Source organism: Corvus moneduloides, chromosome 4 (assembly GCF_009650955.1).
Source record: "Corvus moneduloides isolate bCorMon1 chromosome 4, bCorMon1.pri, whole genome shotgun sequence".
In the NCBI taxonomy this organism is placed as follows: Eukaryota; Metazoa; Chordata; class Aves; order Passeriformes; family Corvidae; genus Corvus; species Corvus moneduloides.
The window spans coordinates 56,250,774-56,275,744 of record NC_045479.1 but is presented as its reverse complement, the minus strand read 5'-3'; positions in this window follow the sequence as shown (position 1 = coordinate 56,275,744).

The window sequence follows — 24,971 nt, the reverse complement described above, 5'->3', positions numbered from 1 at the left end:
GTTTCTGTTTCCCCGCATGGGGAAGGACCCTTGGTCCCGTGACTGTAACAGTTCCTCGGCAGAGCCCCGGCCACGCGGCTGGAGAAATAAACATCTCTGAAACATCTACCACGAATCTGTCATATATATTTCTTTTCCACGGGACTCCTGGTTTGATATAGGCATGTTACAGAATCCCCGCTGTAACAGCGTTTCTCCTAATTCTTATCTCACAGAAGGTAAACAGTAATGAGTATCTTGGACCAAACCACTGCACTAAATTGGTGTTTCCGCCTGGGAACAAACCAAACCCGCTACAACAATTACTCTAATTTACATGTTTGACACTATTAACTGCACCCCATGGGTAGCAGGGACAACACTGACATAGCCTTACCATCAGTGTGTACTCGCCAAGACCAGAACAGAGATTGCAAATTGGAGAAGCTTGGCTCATGGTCACTGCAATCAATTTTCTAGCATCTAAATTAATCAACATAATTAAACAGCTGAAGCCCAGGTTAAAATCCAACCAAGACTATCAGTATTCCTCTCTCACCCTGGTATACACTATATTTATTTGCTCACATTTCTTTAATTCACGTTTTTAAATTGGCCATTAAAATGACCTTGTTATATGATTTTAATAGGGTTCAGAAATTAATTTTTGCCCTAACAACATATTGCTCAGTTGTCCAGTGTGTGTAAATCAGAACCAGCCTGTAATTAATCATAATTTTGTATGCCTGCTTAGTATATTATAGTGTTGAAAGTGTTATTATTGTTTCCCTGTGCATTTTTCTAGATAATACACAGTTCAGAGAACACACATGTGCTCTCCCCCTCTCAGAAAAGGGTAACATGCGTGACTCCTTGCTAGTGGTAGGAATAATGCAGTATTGTGCACAGTTGCCTAAGCCAACACTAAACAATCCATCTTGGACACTGGAAACTGTTCAGATTTGTAGAGAGTTCTGATTGGGTTAAATGTGTGGTCCATAAAATTGCTGGTACCTGAGCAAATTCACTTAGAGTCATCATCAGCATCTCCCCAGGATATTGTAGGATCATCAAGGCAAACTTTGAGGCCCAGGGACTTCAGTCATTGCTGGGCAGCAAACATAGAGCTTTTGAGAACCTAGGGCTTGAGATTAGCTCCTTGGTCTGTGTCTGAAACACAGAAACAGAAGTGTCTGAAAACAGTGCCGTAGGCCCTGATGGATAGCTGGGCCGCATGATGGTGTAAACTTGTGAGGACCCTCTCCAAGCTGTTGGGTTTGGTACCTCTACCCTGGAAAGCAATGAAAGAAACCCAGGATGACTCAGTCAGAATTTCTTTTGACTAAAACAGTTGTGATATGATTCACTTTGCAATCACCACTCTCTCCAGTTTACTTGAATCTTTGGCAGAAATCTTGCCAAAGTGATTATGCAAGAGAAAGAGAAGTTCAGAAAACTCACTTTCTAGTAAAACCTCAGTATCTTGTATAGAAGTATTCTCCTTATTTGAGTACAGCCATTGGAATTGCCTATGAACCAGCAGCTCTTTTTCTTTCAGGTATTCTGTTACATAAACAAAATAGTTATAATAAAGAGGAAAATGTTTTTTTAATCAAGGTGGCCGTACTATCTTGAATAAAAATAAAATATTTCAAGGAACAAAAAAGGAGGCATTGACCTACTCAAACTCGGGTCTTCATGATTCCAGTACGTGATAAAACACTTTCATGACTTCATGGTATTTTTCAAGTTTTGTTTGGTCTTCAATCCCCAGATGTTAGCACTTGTGATGTAGACCAAAATTCTTGCTTACCTGTCTGTCATTATTGTCTTCAATTTTTTTTTTCTAAAAGAGGACTTGCACTTTTCTAGTTTTTATCAGTTTTTCTTGATATGGTATTAGATTTCCCAAAGAAACAATGCAAAGTTGCCACCTCAAATTGTCAAATAGTATCCCATGTACTACTCACAGGTTTGTGCATGTCCATGAGTGGCTTATCTTGTGGGCTAAACTCTGTCCATGCTTTTGTAACAGATACTGTAGTTTGAAGTAAAATTCTCTTGTAAGCAGATAATAATTTGTATCCTAATGTGTGTCTCTTTTTGACATGGATTTTTATTTTTGAGAAAGGGGCAGAATTACACCACCATTGTTTCTCTTACCATGGAGATGGGGAATATAGTAGCTCTCAGTCCCAGGAATAATGAATGAGAAAAATTTCTTTGACAAGGTAAGTTTCTGCTCTGCAGTACTTCAGGTATCACCACAAAGGTGAATGAAGGGTCCTCATACACCATCTTGTGTCTATATAAGCTCATTGTGTTAGTCCTTAGTTATTTGGGTCGGCTTTTTTCTTTTTTTTTGGAAATATATGCATAAGGGTTTTGCTGTAAAAAACCAATAATAGATAATGTGCAATGGAGTACTTCACAGAGGTAACCTTTAAACAGACTGGTAATCATATTATTTTCCTTACTGCAGTGGGTTTGCAAGAGGAAAACATATTCTGCCCTTATGTGTTCTATTGCTAAATATTTATGTAAACATTAATAATATTTTTAAGCATGTCTTTTAAATTTCTTTACTCATTTATGTTCCTCCTTCAGAAATTGGAGGTCTGAATATCCTGTTTTGCATAATTCTTTTACCTGTCTCACACTGGTACCTGGAGCATGACTGGACAGCAAGAAGAAGAAGCTGAAGCATTAGATCCAGCAGCTCAAACTCCAGAACAGTCCAAGACATAACTGATGTAATTGAGCTAGAAAACACCTCAGAAGATCACTCAGCCAGTCTCCCTGCCCAAGAAAGTATCAGTTCTGTCTATGGTACTCCTGACACCTTAATTTATCCTGACCGACCTTCAAAACTGGAGATTTTGTGATCATCCCACACAACTGATTTCAGTGTTTTACTATTTAATTGTCAGGAACCTCTTCTTGACATCTTAAATTAAGTTCCCTTGTTGAAATTTAAAACCATTGCATTTGGTTGTAAAAACACACACGTGAAATTTGTAGTCTGGACACACACAGACTTTAAAGTAACTCCCCACAGTTTTTACCACCTTTCCTAAAGTTACAGTTATGTACCACTTCCTGCCTTATCTAGATTATTCCTTCCAGTGGTGTGACTTTGGCCTTGTTCTTACAGGGATGACATTTTTTTCTCCACGTCATTTCTTCGATTAATCAAAATTATTTTGAATTCTGGTTCTATCTTCAGAAATGCTTTCTGTCCTTAGAAACTTATTCTTTTTTCTATCATTCAGGATTTTTTAGTGAAAATATCAAGTATCAGGGCCAAGATACACATCCCATAGGCTTCACTAAATATATCCTTTGAACTTGAGGGAACAACCTGTGATAATTTGTAAATTGAACCAATTTACTTCTCTCCACACTGAAACAAGAGGACAACCAGTGATCAGGCTATGAGTCAGGTACAACTTGGCTTTTCATGTTCTTTTGAAGCACTGTGCTCAGCTGCTATGCTAGGTATGTAATAGTGCCCAGCATAAGTCTTTCCATGGAAGGAGCAAAATGTATGCACTGGAATGTTAAGTAGAGCTTTTGATACAGTGACAAGGAAGATACAGAAATCAATCATTAGAATACTAAATGAAAGAACGTGAAGGATATCTCAAGGCTCCTTGAGTGTGTGCAAGAGGAAGATTTCTATATTAAATTTGGAACAATCATGACTGCAGTCTGGGTTTGAAGTGAGACTATATGCTAAATGTCGGACAGAGATGCATTCGCAGTGGACAGAAAAGAGAGCAATGACAGATACCAAGGTTCAAGGAATGATCATGCAGTGAAGTGGTTTACCTGCATAAAATTATTTACTTTGACAATAAGAAAGAAGTTATAAGCAGCTATTTAATCCTTCTTAAACTTGATCCAGACTCCCTGACACCAATGAAAAACACTAACTTCATGGGGTTTGGAGTAAATCCCTTAGAGTGTGTCATTGAAACATTACAGGATGAATTATTCCCTGGTGTAACTTTATTAAAGTAAATAAAATTTGTGCTAGGAGTCTGTTATGTCAAATATACGCTCCTTCTTTCCTTTACTGGTTCTTCCTTTCATTCATTCATTCAAATGAGATCTTAGTGTGCCGTAATTAGTGTGTTTACTGGAAAAAGACAGGAAATGTGCACTGTGAAGAACATTAGCTAACAAGAATTATGGTTTCGAAAATTATCTACTCCAGCACATATTTTTTAAATACCTTTCATAATTATGAAACTCAAAAAAAAATAAAGCCACAAAAATCCCCCATACACCATCGAGGGACACTCCTCATATTCCAGTAGATTTGTGGTTCCTATCTGATGAAAACAGCACTGAGCTGGAACAAACAATGCGTCAGGGATGATTATGAAACATGAGATGAAGAAATATTTCTCAACCCAGTGCCAGGAAAGCTACAGGCAATTCTGGAAGTCACATGCTTTCTGGTGGGATTTTTTTGCATTTTTGTTTTTGTGTCTTGTACAAAAAGATAGCCCTATTTCGGAAGTCAAGTTGCAGGAGGAAACAGCCAGTAGAGAGGATCTTTTCTGTATTTGTGAATTCCGGTTGAACCACAATGAGCACATTCTTCCTGCTCTCTTTGTGTGTATGTTTGGAGTTTTGTTCTTTATAGTAGTGAAAGTTTAATGGATAGAAAGGGATCAATGGGGGCATTGTTGAACTGACCTCTGGTGACCATCAGAAAACGAACGAGGGCCAGCAGATGGACACTGCCCTAGCTAGCTATATCTTAAGTGTATGACAGCTATTTTCAGTTGAATTATTGTATACTGGATTCTATGCAGTTATGCTTTGCTCACAGTGTCATTAAAGACTAAATGCCCGTGGGAGACTAAACACTGTATTCTAAGAAAACAGCAGATAAGGGTCTGGGGAAAAAACAAAACAAAGCAAAGCAAAGCAAAGCAAAGCAAAGCAAAACAAAACAAAACGATTTTGCACAGTAGCATATAATATGTCTGAAAAGTAGTGATAAAATGATAAACTCATTTTCATTTCAGCTATGAAAAATTTAAATAAAATCAAAACAGATTACTGTGATCGTTGTGTCAGTTTCAGCTGTCCCAAGCTAGCAACAACATGTCTGTGTGAGGGAGACAGGGGCCGAACAAATCCTAAACCTCAGCGCAGAATTTGACCGGGCCACACATGGGTTGGTTACACAAGGCTGGCAGAACTATCACCCTAAGCAGTTTTGTCTAACCTCATAGCTTGGAGATAGTCCCAACTTCATCTATATAAGCCATTGCTACAATACAGAACAAAACTACTAAAACTGCTTTTAGAACTGGGATCCTTTTATACCAGCATGCATACACTTATTTTTATTTTGATAAATTCCAAATTTTCCACAAGTGTTACTAACTCCAGTCTGTGAAAGGCTTAATTCAGTTGCCTCAAAATATTGTCATATGCAATCTAAGACTTCAGCATTCAGATAGTGAGGGCTGGATGTGACAGAGGAACTGTGATAGACAATCTTCTTCTAAAAAGGACAGCTTGATGCAGGAGTAGCAATACAGAACCACAGAGCCATAGAATCATGGAATGTAGCAGGTTAGAAGAGACCACTGTGGGTCATCTGGTCCAACCTCCCTGCTCAAGCAGGGTCATCCCAGAGCACATTGTACAGGATTGCATTCAGACAGTTCTTGATTATCTCCAGTGAGGGAGACTCCATAAGCTCCCTGGGTAATCTGGTCCAGTGCTCAGTCACCCACACAGTAAATAAGTTCTTCCTCCTGTTCAGCTGGAACTTCCTGTACATCAGTTTCTGGCTGTTGCCTCTTGTTCTATTGCCTGGCAGCAATGAGAAGAGCCTGGTCCATCCTCTGACACCTCCCTGCAGATGCTGATGACACTCATGAGGTCACGTCTCACTCTGTTTTCAAGGCTGAGCAGGCCCAGATTCCCCAACCTTTCCTCATAAGAGAGATGTTCCAGTCTCTTAATCATCTTTGCTGTCCTCCCCTGGACCCTCCTCAGGAGCTCTGTGTCTCTCTTGTCCTGAGGAGCCCAGAACTGGACACAGCACTCCAGGTGCAGTCTTACTAAAGCTGAGTAGATGGGCAGGGTCACCTCCCTCGGCCTGCTGGCAATGCTCTTCCTAATGCATCCCAGGACACCATTGGCCTTCTTGGCAACCAGGACACACTGCTGGCTCTTAGACAGCTTGTTGTCCACCAGGACCACCAGGGCCTTCTCCACAGGATTGCTTTCCACCAGGTCACCCCCAGCCTGTACTGGGGTGTGGGGTTATTGCTCCCCAGGTGCAGGACCTTGCATTTGCCTTTCTTGAATTTCAGACAGTTCGTCTCTGTCCATCTCACCAAACTGTTGAGCCCCTCTGAAGGGCTGCACGGCACTCTGGGCAATCAGCCACTCCCCTCAGGTTTGTCCCATCAGTGAACTAAACCACCAAACATTCATGCTCTGGTAGCTGAATTCCACTGTAAGCACAGAATTCAAATCACAAAGGAAAACTGCACTTAGGTATCTAGACATGCGAGATAGCACCTGGATACCTAAGTTTGGATTATCAGTCTTAATTTTTCATAGACAGTAGTGAACAAATCTCAGTTATTTACAAGGCCAGTCTAGACACATATTTAATGCCTGTACAACGCTATGTTGGTGTCTTCATTTGAGGGCTAAATCCTACCTAAAGGTTCATATACTGATAGTATTCTTCATGTTATATGATATATAACATATATTATATCCTAGCCACCAAAATGTCAGATTCCTAAAGAAGTGGATAGCTATTGTTGAAATCAGAATTATAGTGAGTAAAAACTTAGGGACAATACTTTAAACAAGCCTATTATCTATTTGTCTCAGGGGAACTACTTAGTTGTTATGAAACAGACACTAAATATTAATAGTTGGAGAGCTATTTCAAATTTACACCTTAATCCAGATTCCTTTGCCAAGTAGGTAAACAAGATTAATTAGTCAGAGGATTATGTTTTGTGTTGTGGAAGTGAAAAAAATTGTTTAATCGTGTGAATCACTGGTAGTACCTAATAAAAGCATTTACTCATTCCTGTGGGTAAATCAGGTGATCAAGAGAAACAAAGACCACTAAGGGACAGGCAGAGTTGCAGCTTCCTGTCTCTTGAATGAGGAATCTACTATGGGTACTGTAGGGTTTTTCTTCCTTATTTTCCATAATGTCACTTTCTCTTCTAAGAAAAGGAGAAGCAACCTCCTCTTCCCACATCCCCAGGATAAAAGGGGAAAAAAAAAGAAGAAGAGGTGTGGTTATGCACATCTTTCCTTTCATTGTTCTATGTTCTATTCTATGGAATGACCCTGGATGGTGAAAACAAAAGACAAGACTAAAACAAGCCTTTTATTCTCTTCTGTCGAGCTCTAAACCAGATGATGTTTTGATTTATGTTATAAACTTATATAAGGACTGGTAAGAATTCTACAGAAAACCTCAGGTATTTTCCACGCAGTTTTGCTTCTTCCTCTTTTTGTTAACTACCCTTTATTAATTGTTAATGAGGAAACTGATATAAAGAGAAATATGTATTGTCTTTTCTTACTTGAAATTTAAATATACATAACCACAACCTGGCTCCGATCCCACAAATAATCCAAAAGATGTGATTCAAATACATTATGCATCTCTCTATTTTGAAAATCCTTCAAACAGCTTTTATATCTCATTTTTTTCTTCCACAGCAGATGATCCAGTAGCTTGGAGAAGGATGACAAGCACACAAAGTGACTTTCCTAACTTCACAGACATCTTGAAAACATCTGACAATGCCAAGTAAAAGAATAATTTTAAAAATTGACAGAATGATATGTTAAACAATCTTGATTGATGAATGGATTAAGCTGGTGCTCTTTTAAGTAAATCCGAGCATATTCGTGTTCTGACGACTTCAAGGCTATAAACACTGTCCTAAAAATCAGACAAAACAGGTCAGATTATTCTCTCAGTTATACTGTTACACAGGAAACCTGTATTGAATTCAGTACAGTGAACTGAGACAGAATCTTCACCACAGAATATTAAAACCCTAGGTTAATTGTTCTTAGCCTATTTTGAGTGCCTATGCATATTAGCAAATATAATAGGTACTTAATTTTATTTCTTTTTATATCCATTTCACTTGTACTGTTTGGTGCTTGGTATAATAAGCTAAATTTCAGCAATGAGAATTACTCCCTAACAGGAATATGCATCTAGAAAATCTTCAAAAGTTATGTCTGCTTTTCTTGAGCCCTTTTGGGCTTTGGCCAGCAGTGAACAGATGTTCTGGGGAAAAAAAAGAATGGGGATGAAGTATAACATAAATATGTGCTATATATTTGCTACTGTTCTGAGTTTTCACACAAAAGGTGAGATCAGTCACGTGCCTAAAAGGCATCGTGGTGGAGTGCTGGGAGCCCAGCCCCACTGTACTCTGGGCACAGGAGCTACACTTACAGTTTCATGGGTCAAAGTTAAAGGTGATTGTTAACAAGTTAATGACTATTTATTTTTCTTCCTGCTTCACCCCATATGCAGATCATTTGAAACAGCCTAAATACATTCTAGGCTGTACTACCCTCTGTCTTCAGGAAAATCTACTGAGAGGAGCCAGCACATAGTAAACAAAACTGTTGTTGTTATGTATGTGCTGACATGGACTGCAGTTCAGTTCTAGGGGTTTTTTTCATACTTGGGGGAAAAATGTTGTTTTCCATTCTCAATAGTTCAGGCTAACAGAAGTGAGATACCCTCATTTCACAGAGAGGAAACAAAGCAATTGCTGAAGAAACTCTTCACTGAAGCGTCAGTTAAGCCCAGACCGCATATATGAAGTAAAAGACCTCACAACAACAGTCATCTTCCAACCAGAAAAAAACAATGTGCTCCCATAGAACACTTCCTGCCAAGTGACACTGAGCATGACCTGATATTCCTTTCAAAGATAAATATGTGAACTTGTCATTTATGTTCTTAATATAGGCAATGAAATCACAAAATTAGAGAATATGCTGAGTTGGAAGGGACCCATCAGGATCATCTAGTCCAACTCCTGGCCACGCGCCGGACACCCCAAGAGTCACACCATGTGCTTTCCCCTGTACTTCCCCTGTAGAAATCGCAGGATATGCAGGTAGAAGGTATATTTGATTTAGCCTACTCTACCTTTGCCTGTGCATTAGCTTTCAATTTAGCTCAGAGAGTATTCCAGACTTGCAATTGGTTAACATAGTTCTCCTGTATTTCTTTTATTTAATGTGCAACATAGACAAGTATTTCCTCTCTGGACCCAAATATGGTGTGCCCCCAAGTTACCCTGACCAAAAGCAGCACACTCAGGATGAACGAAAACCAAATGAAAGTCAATAAACATAATGGTTTAATCAGTGTAATTTCCTGAATCCTAGGGGTGGCCTATATTTTCTCAAAGGTCATTCAGATTTGAGGTTTCAGTGTGAGTACTTCTCAGCGCTTGCTACTTAGCAGAATTTCCAACCTAGTTTTACATTTCTAGGTGTGTGAAGAGAATTCATCACCTGAAAAACTAGTGGTCTGGAAAGGGTTTTAACCATTATTTGAATACTGTGCTTGCCTTGCTCTCACAGCATGGAAGACTATCAAAACTTTTCATTGTTTCTTCCACTGTATGTTTGGAAATGCACTATAAAGGCTACTTTTTATTTGTTCAGAATTCCAAATATATTGGTGAAAAATAGTATTTTTTATAAGTGAGCAGACATTTCTGACTTCTAGTGCATTTTAAGTTCTAAGTATCATCCTCAAGTGGTTCATATTTTATGTGAAAAAATAAAACTCCACTATGATTTAGATGTTTTTTCTTAAACATGCCAGTATATCAAAACCAGAGAGACATTGAAAGCCTTCATTTGTACCTCCTCTATTGACCACCCTGAAGCAGTTAAATTCAGATTTCTCCCTAAAGAAGTACAGATGCACTCAAAATCTCTCACTCCAGCTAATAGTTTGATACACAGGAGTAAAATCAGAAAACTTACTGAATTTATTTGCCCTTTCAAGGACAAGTTCCTGCGCACAGCGTGATCTGTGACCTGCAGTAAATCAAGCATGCATAACTATGAACTAACCTACTGCTTTTGTGTGGTGCCTCCCTCCTATTAAACAGATGTATGGTTTGTCTCAGCAAAGACTGTAAGGATTACCCATCAACCAGGAGTTGCTGTCCTTCTTTTTCTTGTAGCTAAAAGCTTCCCCCTCCTCCAGAAATTATATTACTATATTTTCCTAAGTAAAATACATTTTTGCACTATTTTCTCCTTACTTATTGCTTCTTTTTAATTGCACTAACTTCCAACATGAACATTCATTTAATGTTGCTTTGCTTTCTATAGATTTGAATGATACATTGCACCTCAAAGCTCCAAAGCATGTCACAAACTCTATTCTGCATCCTCAGAAGATAATGGGGGAAAAAAAGAGAAAACTGCATCTAAAAGTTGATAAGGAGCAGAATTTGGGAAAAGAAAATAAAGAAAAGCTTTAACCAGGAATCTTAACAGACTTAAATGTCAGGCACATTCTTCACAAGTACTGCTTGCGTGTTTGAAGGCCACTGCAGTCAAAATAGGACATTCAAATCTTGTTCTTATTTATACAGTACTGGAGTGTATGAACCCTGGATGTATTAGTTCAAGGCCAACAAAGCTCTCAGTGGTTTATATTTGAATTTGATTTATGTATACAAGAAAAAGTTTATTTCTTCTATAAAAACATGTGAGAGGTTTCTCAGAGGGTTTTCCAGGACCAGGGTACTCTAGGCCACTATGGCAACATCTGTAAATACCTGTACTGCAGATACCAGCTTTAATCACATGTACTTTTGCAAAAATAGAACATTTGCTGAGGTCTAAATGCAACTTTAAAAAGTTCCCCAAAAAATGGAAAAAGATTGTGGAATCTGGTGGGTGGATGGAACACACAGTGATGGTGTAATGAACAATAATCAACAAGATGGGATGGATTTAATTCAGTTGAATTTCCTCCTCAACATATCAGAAAAAGAAACAGCTTTTTTTACTACCTTTAGTAATCCTGTTGAGTGAGACAAGGAGATCTGACATTGGCAGTGCCAGACCCTAGGTTTAAGGGCTTCCTTTTTTCTCCATATCCTCTCCCACTTAGCCAGTGGCAGCAGCAATGTGGAGCTTTTCCAGGCTACTTCTGTTTTCTGGCCTCCCTCACACAAGCAAAGTTATTACTAACCTCTAAGGAAAGAAAGAAAGAAAATGTGCCTCACACTGGTCCAGAGCTCTGAGCCTCCTGTGCACATTCCTGGGGTTGTGCTTGGTGCTTGAGTAGCTCTTCCCTTTGTCCCCCAGGAAAAACAGGGGCATCAGATGCCTGTCCCTACAGCTGCAGGTTGCTAACGGGGCTATGATGAATAGGGTTGTGCCGGTTTGAGACAAATTTGGAGAAAAATACCCTCTGATAGAAGGTAGTTACAACCATCCCTCCCCCACCAGGTTCAGCAAAAAGAATTCATCCTAGCACAAAGAAACATTGCATGCCTAAACAGACCTGCAAAACTGAAGAAGGGAAAAGCAGGCATAAAGAGAGTTATTACGGCAAGTGTTGGAGAAATAGGATCCATGGTCAGAGAAATGAACCTTAGAAAGGCTTGGCAATGTGAAGGAAAGAGGAGGAATGCCTGCTCTTCTGTGCTTTCTCCAGAAGTAGAGAGTGAAAGAAAGTTACAGTCAGGAGATGAGCTGGTGAAAGAAAGAGAGTTATTCCTTCAAACTCTGCTCTACAACTGGCATCAGGCCCAAAAGCTGTGAGGCTCCTTGTTTTTCTAGGTCTCGTCATCTTGCTGGCAAGTGAAGGGCAGTCAGAGCTGCCACGTGTCACAAATAACACATGGCACTTGAGCATCTGTCATGCCTTCTCCTATCCCAGGTAGAAGGTCACTCGTTGTACTTCCACAGAGCACTATTTGTCTCACAGGAACATGCTGCAGGCCGAAAGTCAGGCAATCATAGGCTCCAGACTCAGTTGACTCTTGTTAATAATTCCTTGTAGTTCACAACCTTTGTAACCAGCCTGGGCTTCATTTCCCTTAGAAACTTGTCAGGCAGCTATCGGGAGATGTGTGAAAACAGAGATAAACCAAATATATTATTTAACAAATAGCCTCACACTTAGGAAATGTGGACCTTTCAAAGCTTTAAAAGGAACATGCTCAGGTTCACCTTGTGATTCAGGACCTCGTGCAGTCCTGTCTGGTGTGAGGGGCGTGTGGAGCATGTTCCAGCATGTTGGAACCCCTCCAGACTCACCCAGAGTTCTGCAGCTGTCAGCTGAGCATAGAAAAAGGAGTGTATCCAGCGTGGCTTCTCAGAATAAATTGATCCATACAAGTGAAGCAATCCTGAGAAGATAGATAGCCTCAGCCATCAGTAAAACTGAAAATCCTAGAAACCAGGAAAATGCTTACTGTGCTAATCTGTGACCCATTGGTTGAGTGAAAGATCAAATCCTTTGGGATTTGTCCTAAAGGACATCGTGAAGCTCTTTCTGTTCTTAAGAGGCTGTAATCTCTTGAGAGTAAAAAAGCCACAAACAATAAAAACCAAGCTACTCCCATTGGGCCAGCTTGATTGCTATCTCTGCTCATTCTGTTTTCAGTGAAGTGTGCTGTAGCTGTAACCACTGAGCAATAGAATGAATGAATGTATTAATTGCTAAGCTGTATTAAGAGTTTAACCAAGTGATAAGTGTGGAATTTCCTTTAATGGCTTATTTACTATACTTACAGTAATGTCTTGAATTATGTACTGAACTTTTAGATCTGTCATAAGACTTATTTTGCCTGGAGACACATAACATGTCAGCCTGCTGCTGTGAGCTGTTTTGCTGTGCATTGCTGGGGATATTGTTCACTCTCACAATCTCACATCAGCAGACTGAATTGCACTTACAGAACAATTTTGTTTTCAGTAAGCAAGAATGAAAGTTTCAGGAAACAAATTCAGGTTTCTTAACCTGAGATTAATTTTGCCCTGTGAAGTCTTCTTAATGCCAATGGAAGGCTTAGTTTTCCTGTTCCTTAAAAAGAACTAAGATGAATTATGAGATTTGCAGTAAGGGTTGCATTAGTACTAGTGAAGTAGAATCTGTGAAGACATAAGGACAAGGTGTATAGAAAGCTGATACATTTAGAAAATACAGACAAACTTTTAGACTTCAGAGCACCTTTCAGAAAGAAGAACTTTCTGGAGTTTTTTATAGTGAGATGTATTTGCTGAACTCCAACACAGGAGGTGATAGAATACAGAGAAATTTCTCTGAAAGCTTTTGCAGACTGACAAGACTTACACAGGAGATGCTACTGTCCCAGTGAACTGTCCGGTGGGAGTTTGACTATGGCAGAGATGGGGAAATGCATGTGTGACAGCTTTTTTGAGTTTTAAATATTTGCTTTGCCCCAGTGTAATTTTTGCATAATGGTCTATAACTTTGGGGCTTCAGGAGAGGTTACAGAAGGGCTTTAGTCAAATAGTAATGCAAAGGTGGCACAGCAACTTAAGCAAAAGCAGTTCATTAACTAACTGAAGTCACCCTGCTCCTCTGACCGCTTTGGTAACCAGTCACCAAAGATCGTTTGACAGCCTCTCTGTACAGCTACACTTACGGACACCAAGTTGCCACGAGTGGCATAATGCAAGTGTGCTAAGTCAAGCTAACTCTTCAGCTTTGTGAGTGGGTATGATGCATGATAGTGTGCACCATTAATTTAGTAGTCACAGATATACTAATTCATCCCAAAACATTTACTAAGTTTACCATAAAATTAAAGTATCTAGAGTAAAGAGAAGTCTCAAAAGAGAAAAGCTCAACTGAAGGAACTGGGCCATTCCCTTGTAAACTATTGCTTTGACAAACCTGTTGGCTAGCTAGGGTAAGAGTAATCTAGTCTAAGTATAAATGTCTAAAAGTTGGTCATTTCAGTCTGAGATGGTCATTTTAGCTTTTCTGTATAGCAAGAAGTGAGCAACCGGCTGATTCATGTGTCCTGTCTTTTCATTGCTATCTGAATGTGAGACAAATCTGACTGCCTATTTCTCCTCAATGACTATAAAGAGTTTAGGGAAAATAGTTCAGGCTTAGATGTTTACATTTTAGATGTGTAAGTTAATGTAGACTAAATCTTATCCTTTCTCTATATTCCTTTCCTTTCTGTTTTCTATATTATTCTGGTGTAATAGGATCTCTAAAAATTTAAATTATCAACCCATGCATTGGGTAATGATTGGAAAAATACATAATAGTAACTAAGCTTTCATTAGTACAAAAAATGCAGTAGTAGTTTATTAATTTTCTCACTCTTTGACCCTTGGCTTTAGTGTGTAGGAGCTTGTTCTAGGCATGAAATAGGAGCTCGGTTCTCCTGCTGGTTGAATATTTGAGTATTATATTTTGTTTCAACTAAAAGCCCAGGCAGTGGCTGGTTTGGAAGCATTCAAATAGCATAAAACATGAGCAAGGGAGCATGCATAGCAAATAAAGTAATTCATTTTCACACAATCCACTATGATCTAGAAAATCATTACTTATGAAATTGTTTCAAAAAATTCCCACTAGCAGCAGTTACCAGTCTGCCTGACTGGTGGCCTTAATTTACAAATCAAAGCAACACAAAACAATACAGAGCAAGGAACTTCATCAAGCATATTTTTCCCTCTGTTTTTACTTCTATCTTAATATAAAAGCCCAAAATGCATAGTCAGAAATGTAAATAGCATTCTTCAGTCTTACTGCTTTTGCTTTTTGGCAATTATGTTAATTTATTATATGTGAAATATATTGTATTTATTATATGTTTGAACTGTATAACTGTCCACATTTCTGTACAGTATGTGTTACTGTAAGATTTGTTAATGACACAGTAATTGTGTTTTTCTGAGCCGAATTGTCATAACGTGTCTGAGCTCTATGGTGAAGGTGGCTAATATGAGTTCCCATTGGGAAAACAAAGGAAAGGAAGACAAAAAAGAAAACCAAATTGCAACAATTGAAAATTATGCCTATCATTCCAAAATGACTTATAATCCATGAGAACCAATAGAAAGGCAGGTGAAAATATTGCATTATCTACAGAGAAATTTTTGTTCATTTTCTTGTTCCATTCCTTAGCACAGTTCTCCACAAGAACTTCTGCAGACCTTGAACAGAATACTGCAGGTTGTTATTGGATGTATTAACCCAGAAAGCAATTAAAATGCAGCTCATTTAACTCTGTAGTAAAACTGCTGAGAAAACTGCAGGCAGCTGAGGAATCTGCAGAGATCTGTGGTGGATTCTCACCAGTTCTGTGCTGGACAGAAGATGTAGGTTCTTCTTCACAGCAAACTTTGGGGTTTGGAATTTTCAGGTTAAAACAAAATATTTGGAACACATATTCTCAAAATGTTGCTGTACCAAAACACTGGTCAAAATTTTATTATTCAGAAATCTCACTGAATGCCTCTTCAAAAGCTGTTCAGGCCATTAATGATTCAGCTTGAATGAAACAACACCTTTCAAGAAGAATTAATTTTTTCAAAAACTGCCTGACCAACTCTGCCCTGTGTTTATAGAAGCCATTTAAAAATAGGTTTAAATGCATTTTTAGAATTTCAAATTAGGGGAAATCTATTTACTTGAGAAGTGTAGATCCATAAATAATGCTGAACTTCTATCTTCATCTAGCAACAACTGGTATTTCTGACAAGTTGCAATTACTATTGAAGGACAAAAGTTACACGTGACTATTCAGGACAAACCCTTCAATTCCTGCTCAGATCTCAGCAAACTTTCTATTATTGACCTCTACTAAACAGCTATCTGTCCTTTGTAGTTTTGGTCAACTACCTGACCTTCTGCAGAAAAAAAATAATAATACTAACAAACTAGAAATATATTACAAACAGAATAGCTCATAGATCTGCCCATAAAGCATCTCTCTGCTACCAGTTTGTGTCTCTGCTCTTTATTTCTAGTTTCCCTGCTCTCCTCTGCCTACCATCATCAGTTATAATTAGGTTGTTAATGCTTCCAGAAAAATTCTCCTCTGGACAATATCTTTATATTTTACATATCTGAAGACTGTCTTACTCACAGTTGGAGCATTAATAATAACAAAGGGGATTTGACATACTCACCAGGATTTCAAACTGGCCTTGCAGAGAAATGGGGCTTGTCTCTGAGGCATATTTACAAGAAGTAAAAAATTTTAACAAATCAGAGCTGATTTAGATTCTTTGTAAGACCCCTGTTTTCAGGAAATGGATTGAAGAGTGAATGAAGAGAGATACGTATTTCTCCCTCTGACAGTACTAATCAGGCAGCTCTAGTCTACAAATAGTGTTCATTAGGTCACTTGAAATAAATAGGACCATAAGTACCTCTAACCACATTGTAAATTTTTCATGCTAAGCCATTCTCTCACAGTTTAAGCTCGATCAGACAAACAAAATTATGGATGACTTTTTAAAATATAAGCAATCAGGATATGAAGCTACAGTGCTAAGAAATTCTCTCTGATGTATGTGGGTGAGAAGACCATAAAAAAAGAGAATGAGAAGCTCATGTAAGACTGAAGCTAAATTGTCCACTCTACGAACATTCCCTTAAGGTTTCAATCCATGTTTCTTAGGCAAAATTAAATAAGATTGCAATTTTCTGTAAGAAAGTAAGTAAGCACAGTAAGCACTTGTGAGAGATTGTGAAAAAGGCTGATTTTAAGGAATTCATTCGGGTGGGTTAAATAGCTCCATCCGAAAATAATTCCAGATTCAGAATAATAGGAGTTGAAGAGCCTATCTTCTCATCCAGTTTATGTTTGAATTTAGGAAGCCTAAGGCACTTTTTACCATGTTTTTGTCAGGCCTTAAAGGATTAAAAGTACAAAATCCTTCAGATGACTTTTCCCTGTTAAGTGGTTTTTTGTTCTGAGGTACCTGGAAACAGGTCTGGTTTTCAGTCTGTTTAGCCCGCTGTGAAAAATAGACCTGAGTGATGTTTTATGTGTTACAATCTCCTGAGAAGTGCAGGCCATGAGGAAAGGTCTGTAGGTCTGCCCTCACAAGCAAATCCCAGGGGAAAGGATCTTCCAGATATGCAACACACCAGCCGTTGGACTGCCATGGGATTGATGGCATTTCAAACACACAGCACCTGAGCACAAGAAAGAGTGATCAATAATTCAGGCAATGCCAATTTGGAAGTGCTGGAAAGTCTCATATATAAGGTATTTTGAATGTTTTGGACCTGAAAAAATAGAAATCCCCAAAACTTTGGTTTCTGCTAAATTGTCAATATATTCTAATTAGAACGATCCCCAATTGCTAGGTGATAACTCAAGAGATATTCAGGGAAGGAGCACGCTGTTTGACCTAGACTAATTCATTCAATTGAAAAAACAGAAGTAATTTAAAAAAATGATAAATATACTTTCTCTGACAGACAAATTCCTACCTCATCACTTTTTTGTGCAACCTACATATGTGATTGCAGATAGAAGGCTTTCATGTGCTACCATAGATGTAATTTTCTGAAAGAAAAAAAGAGCAAGGTATGCAAATGCAAGAAAGAAAAATATATATTACAGATAAGTGTACAACACACTTTTCTTTTTTTCAGTCTGAGAATCTTTAAAAGCACTTTAGAGAGGTTAATATTTTGCCTCCACTGACCTGTGCTGAGTTGCTCAAGATTTATGATCAAATATAGCATTTTTCAGAATCAATAGTTTGCTGGTCAGAAAAGATTTCCTCAAGCATGTGCAACTGCCTGCCTGAAGATGCTGACCACTTTTCTTCTCTGCAGCAAACAGCCATGGTGGATTTTATCATAAGGTCAATTACTTACAGGTGGATGCCGTTTTCAGGTCTTTTGCAGAGATACTTTTCTCTTCATTTTCTGTAATCAGGATGAAACAGGAAATGCAAATGTCTCAGTAATCTTATTCAATGTAGTGGTCAAATTCCTGTTATAAGTTATTGTAACTCAGTTTGTTTAAGAAAGCAGTTGTGATTTACCTCAGCTGAATATACAAAGGTAGCTGTTTTCTGTTTCCTTGTCCTTGTTTCTCAAATACTATGTTGTAGCAAAACATAGCATTTTGTATTATCTTTTGAATTTGTTGGGGGCTTTAGTTTTCACTGAAATCTTTATTGTTAGTCTGTATAGTTATTTTCTTATTGATATTCTTCTGCCAATTGATATTCCTCTGCCAAATAAGATTCAGCCAGTGGTCAGAACTGCAGGGATGGGGTGGCCAGGAAGTTTTCAGGTGCAGAGGAGAGCAAGACAGCAGCAGTGCAAGAGTGTGAGAGCTCTTCTGTCCTCCAAATACCCATGCTAACCAGAGAGAAGCAGGGTTGGGGTTGCCACATCACAGAAATGTGCTTGAAGAAACACAGTTAATAATCTCTGCTGCCCTGCCGGGAATGGAACGCTTTTCCAGTGTCTTGGTCCAGTAAAGAGCATTTAGCACCAGCAGTCTATCAGCCATCTGTGATTTCTGAGATTTTTCAAAAGTTGTCAAGCACTTAATTTCTGTTGAAATCATGTTGTATGTTAGTGTTTTTTATAACATCTCATTCATTCCTGTCAGTAGATACCCCACTACTGAAAGGACACTATCTCAAAAATCCAAACAGAATCTTTTAGAAATCCAGTACAGCTTTCCATATACCTCCATAAATTTACTAACACCACTGTACTGGGGGAGTGATGAAATACCTACCAGAAGGAAATAAGCCATTAGGAGAAACAATAAAAGGGATAAGCAATGCCTAAATCTAGAGAAAGAGAAGGCATATTGAAATCCAGGCAATAAGAAAAAAATACCATTTAATCATTCGATTAAATGAGAATCCAATGGGCAAATGAAATTTTTATCATTTCCTGAGATGGCATAACATATAGGTTGAGCAGACCTCCTCTGAAGGTAACAAAATGCGGGCTTTGCTTTTATGAAGCAAAACATGGTAGCGACTGTCTGCTTGCCCAGATGTAGATCTTAATGTATTCACAAAGAGAAGCATTTGTCTGGCTCAGCCATTTTCAAAGTGTACATCTAGATGAAAGCAGTGCAATATTAATGTCCACCAAAGGCATTAACAGGAAATTCAGATATAGGGCAGAGATTTAGGATTCTCTGAATAAACACCCTACTGCAATCAGAAGTGGGTGAGTGTTGGATAGTGTCTTGCTTGTGTGAGAAGCAGAAGGAAGAAAGAAATGTGTTCCTTCACCTAGTAACTCTGTATTTGTCTTATCTTCTCTCATATTTGTACTCTGTCACTTTTTTTTTCACTTAATTACTGGCCTAATTACCACTCTTAACTGATCTTTTCTGAGGTTCAACTTTATTTCTTTGTGGAAGAGAATATTTTAGGACCACCCAGATTTAGTAGGCAAGTTTTTTGTTCTATCTCCTCTATACAAGGTGAGATGGTGGACTATCTTCTAATCATCACTGCTTACTACTTAATAACACACAGTAGACTTTCACACAGGTATTAGGAACTGGCACTGGTTATCCTTTTTCTTTAATGTTTTTCCACTTACTAGTTTTTCAGTACTCAGCTGGTCATATATGTTCTCCATGAGCTGCTTTATGTATGAAAGTACACTATAATATCTGCCTTAAACAAAAAGGATTGAATTTGTCTGATTTTTAATCACCTTATGTTTCTTCAGTTGAGTTTGTATTACACACCCTGAATTCCCACTACAGTCAAATCTGGGGTATAATGAAGGAAAGATTGATCCTTGCTAATTTTCTCAAATAGGATTTTGTGCAATAAACCACAGAATATTACTGAAAATAACAGTTCCACTCAGGATTAAAATTTATCAGTTAATGAATACTTTCTGGTCTTCTCAAGTTTCCTTTTTTCTCTAATTTGCAATTCTGTAGACAGGCCTATGATGCTGCATCATTTCACAACGCTTGTATTTCTTGTTCATCTGTGTTTTTATGTGTTGTTTAGTGTGCTAGTAAAACCCTCCTTTGTAGATACAAAATGCTGCTAGCAAGGATTTTCTTGCTATTTTCTAAGTCTGTGAGAGACTTTTCTCTCTCACAGAAGAGGTAGCTGAGTTATGTAAACAACCAAGCCACCTGCAACCTTGAAAAGTCTTGTTTATGGTATAGTAGAAAAATATTTTGACAATGGATGTTTTAGGATTTTAGTCAATCACCCCAAGGGGTAGCTGATCCTTTGTCCAATTAGACTATGAAGAAAAAAGTCTATAAAAGAGATTGTAAAATAATTAAATAAATCAATCAATCTTGCTGCACAATTCCTGCCTGTTGGATCTTCTCTCCTCCTCTTCCCTACGGCTGCGGGACACGGTGATATACCCTAGGGCCCAGGCCTGTGGTAATACTCCTTAGTACTTGCTTTCAGGGAAAATCTTTGTGTTTAGAAAATGGAAAAGAAAGAGGGATGGAGAGTCTTCTTTGCAGACTGGGACATTGTTTTCTCAGTGTTCTCTATTCTGTGTTGAGGAAGGTCGGATTTTCCCCTTACCAGATGGTCTTCTGAATCATGTGACATCTGCATCACATTTATAGGTGCAGACTATTGCGTACTGAGCTCCCAGGTAACTGCCAGTTGCACAAAAAACCTTTGAGAATTATTAGCAACTTTAATTAACAGCATGTGAATCATGTACTCACATGTCTTCTAATTATGACCAGTTACCTGAAACCCTTAGCTATGTTACAAACTAGCGGCACCCAAGAGAGCACACTATGTCAAAACATTTCTGATTTGCAAAAGAAACAACCTTTCCAGAGCTATTATTAAATATTGGAGAGATATGTTTCCATTATCAACTAACAACTAGTGCACCATCCCTTCAACCAAAAAGGCACCCATTTTAATGAAAGACAGTCATACAGTTTATTTACATGGATGCTGATGTAGTTCAAATAGGTGCTGAATTGAACTCTTTTAAACTGTTTCTGCTGAACAAGCATAAGCACCTCACCAGTAATACATACAGCTGAAGAATAGTAAGGTTATTTTCCTTAAAGAAAAAGCAGTTAATGACATCACTAAAATATTTTCTGGAATGTCTGACTAGGAGTGTCTTTTATATCCTATTGTATTCTCTTATAAAAGGCCTTTTTATTTTTTTTTTCCCAAAAAATCTTGTACCGGGATTAATAAAGTAAATCTGACATTTGTGCATTACAGATTCCAAGAAATCTCTGAATACCCAATGGTGTATTACTTCTCCTTCCCTAACTCGTTTATACTACGTTAAAAGCAAATAGTAGAGTAAGCAAAGAAAATACAGATAATAAAAAAATGGAAATCCTTGTTGCTTAAATATCTGGTTGGGGAGCATGGATATTCTAGAAAACTTCGGGTATTGCCTCTGTTGATATATATGATTAAGTGCCCTCCAATGGTGCATGAAAGTGAGCAGCTGATGATGTGAAATCCTAGAGGCACCTCATGCCTTTTCGTGGGAAGCTCAGTGAGGAGGGCTCAGGGAGCCTGGGGATTTCAGCTTTCTCCAGTTTCTCACCGATGGGGACAGGGGTCTGTTGGGTTGAGAACGGCTTCCCCCGTCCCTGCTGACCCAGCTGCTCCCGGGAAGGTTAAGCCTGTGTTGTGCAGTGGTTTTTCCCTGTGTTTTTCCTGGGACTTCTCCTTTGCCCCAATTCCATACGCTTTATCTTTCCTCCAGAGAGCCATTCCTTACTCTTTCTGGGCCTGATCCAGAAAGCAGTCCCAGAAGCACTGGGATGACGAGAAATCGCGGAAGAGAGTTGCACTAATTTTAGTAAGCTTGGGAACTGTGGAAATCAGAGAGAACAAGCCCCCAAAATACCTAAAGAAAATGATGAAAAAGCTATTGATGAAATCATATTCCTTATGGAATTGAACAGGAATATTTATTGTTAATGTAATTTACTTCAATTGTTTTATGATTTAACTTTGTATATTCTAAAGTGTTTCTAGCAACCAATGAAATATTTCAGTAAACAGAAAGCATTTTGATTACTTCACCATAAGAAATTTTCAAGTATTTTGTGGAGTTATATTTTTGTCCTTATTCTCCTACAAGGAATTCAGCAGAGAAAAAAAAAATTAACGCTGGGATGCACTAGAATCCAAGCATTATATGATGTTTGTTTAATGTTTTCCTTTCCTAGTCTTTGGGTTTTAACTCTTCCTGGAAGAAATGAATAATTTGATTCCCTGAATAATTGTCATATAGTTAATTCAAAAAGGAAAAATGCGTCAGAATAATCTCTTCAATAAGATGGTTTGTGTTACAGTAGTTTATAAATATAAAGGGTTTTAAGTAACTAAAAAGTAAAAATCACACCAATGATGTCCTGTTCAGTTCTTCTCTCAAACAGGCACACTCACACACACTTATATATATGTACACATATTTATGTATACGTTTTTTTCCAGATTTGTACCCAAAATGGTTTTGTCAATCGTAGATCACTCAAAATGACTTTTCAGCATATGAAGATCTCACTGAAGTTAAGCCTCCATAAATTGATTTTAGATCTTTCTGTGGATGTTCCTCTCTTGCCCAAGGAAGGTGTGGCCAAACTTCCACACCCAACAAGCCACACACTTAAAATTTCCCCTAGCAGACAGTTGCACCTCATCATTTGATGGGTCAGAGGATGAAGGTGATTATCCATTAGTCCATTTCACTGTAGATGGTCAGGTATAGCAACTACCAGGACAGTTTGCCGGTGCCTGTCAGAGCTGATATTCCCAGGCCTGTTGTGCCTGTACTGAAACAAAGCTGCTTTCTACCATCCACACATGCGCCATCTGGGGTATTCGTAGGTGACACCTCCAAAAAGTCCCTCTGTGTATATGGTAGGGACTTCTTGTATCCCCTGGAGCTCAGGAGTTCCTCATGGCGGTGACAACGCATTGAACTTGTATCTGGTTCATGGGTGAGAAGACTCTGAAATGATTCTCTATCCAGTAAGTTTTGGTGTACAGGGCAGAGACAAAGGGTGATGCTTTCACAGCAACACCTATGGCTGAGCAGATGGTCTGTTGTGTTCTGCACTAGCCGGAGCTGTTTCTGAGTGTGTAGTCTTCATTTTTATGCTTCAAAATGCTTCCAGTATTTTATTTGTCTATTTATTGCAACTGGAAGAAAAGAAATTACATGTAAATAAATGTTCAGGGAACACTTGGAAGACTCTCTGTGCCAGATCAATCAAGCTTGGTGGAATACCTGCCCACCAAAGTTTTATTATTTGGCAGTGGCAGATCTCACCTGGCTTTGCTGATGATAGTGATCCCTCTGAAACAGAATACCTGCCACCATAAACACCAGTATTATCTTTTCTTTTCTCCCTTCCTCCTGTACTCCATTAAGAGACAGAAATGGGGTCCCGGAAACAAATAGAAAGGCCTTAGCATTTGAATTTGTAATTGTCTCTCCTGAGAGGAATGTTTGATCTTGTAGTCACAAAAGCAGTTTAAACATAGGATAGCTTAAGGAGGGAGTGGTAACCCCACCAGAGAAGAATGAGTGAAACCTGTGGAGACCTGCTTATCTGAGAGAACAGATCTGTTAAAGAAACCAGATTTGGTCAGAATACACAGATTTCCCCAAATCCAAACATATCACAGGAAAATACAGTTTTGGACAAAAAGTGGAGAGGGGGAAGAGGAGGGCAGAGTTTCTGGTCAGACTGGGAAGACTCACTCTATAACTGTGCTTGTGGGTACCTGTCTGGTCAGTGGAAGAGTGAGAAAACACAGGCTTGAATGTTTATCTCTTGCACCCCAGAGAAATATCCTTACCATAGACATGCTTCCCCTACTGAAATGCTTTGAAATGTTTTGGTTTCCTAGTGATATGAAAATGGAACATTTTTGTCATGTCAAAATATTTCATAGGTCAGACAGTCCATTCTTAGCTCTGTTGCGCCTGTGTTTTATTCAAGCTCTGTCCACTAAAATAAGTAATCCAGAAATAATGCACATAGAAAGAGCCAGCAAGCACTATCAGTAAAAAGGCAAACAAGCTAACTGCCCTGTCAAATTATCACTTTATTCTTCTACTGAACAGTGTATAAATAAACCTTATCTATATAACTCTTACGCACCATCTTTTGTTTTCAGATATAAAGCGTTTTGTAAGCAGTAAGCTCTAATCCAGGATGTCATTTAAGCACATGTTTAAACTGTTCTTTAGAAAAAGGCCTAACTGAACACTTGTTTAAGTGCTTTTCTAATTAGGAGTTAATTAATGAAACTGCCTGACTTTCCTGTGAAGGGATATTTTTCAGATGGAAAAACGGAAGCCAGACAAGTTGTCTTGCCAAGGACTGCACAGGCAGAGCAAAGATTTGAGCCCCTATCACCTCTCTCCAGACAGTACTGTTTTCCCAAAGATCCGTGCAGTCTTATTTCAAGCATTTATACTGCATTCATGGGATAACTGGTGCACCACAGACTTTGAAGTCAGGAAGTGTGGTAGACTACAAGGATACTAGCTGACAACTTTTGAAACATTCTGTTATGTATCTTTATGGGTCAGGACACAGCAGAATAAATGAGAACCCAGGTACTATTTTATTGACACCTTTTCTTTGTAATTCTCAGACTCTGTAAATCACTCAAAAAAAAAAAAAGTCCACTTTTCTGCAAATCAGACAAAGAGAAAGTGAGAAGCATTTTATTTGACAGAGAAGGTCAAGGATGTTTTCCACTTTCATCTACAATTCTGGCAGCCAAGGGAAATCTGGATTCATGAACAAGGAAAATTGCTCTTATGGTCAATTAATCTATTGCTTTAATTCCCTCCAGAGTGATTGCTGTGATCCCCAGGTGTTTTTACCCAGAGCCTGGTCTGCCTGTCTCAGTCTTTGGTGACAGTCTGACAAATTCCTTATGAACAAGTGCTTCCTTATACACATGTT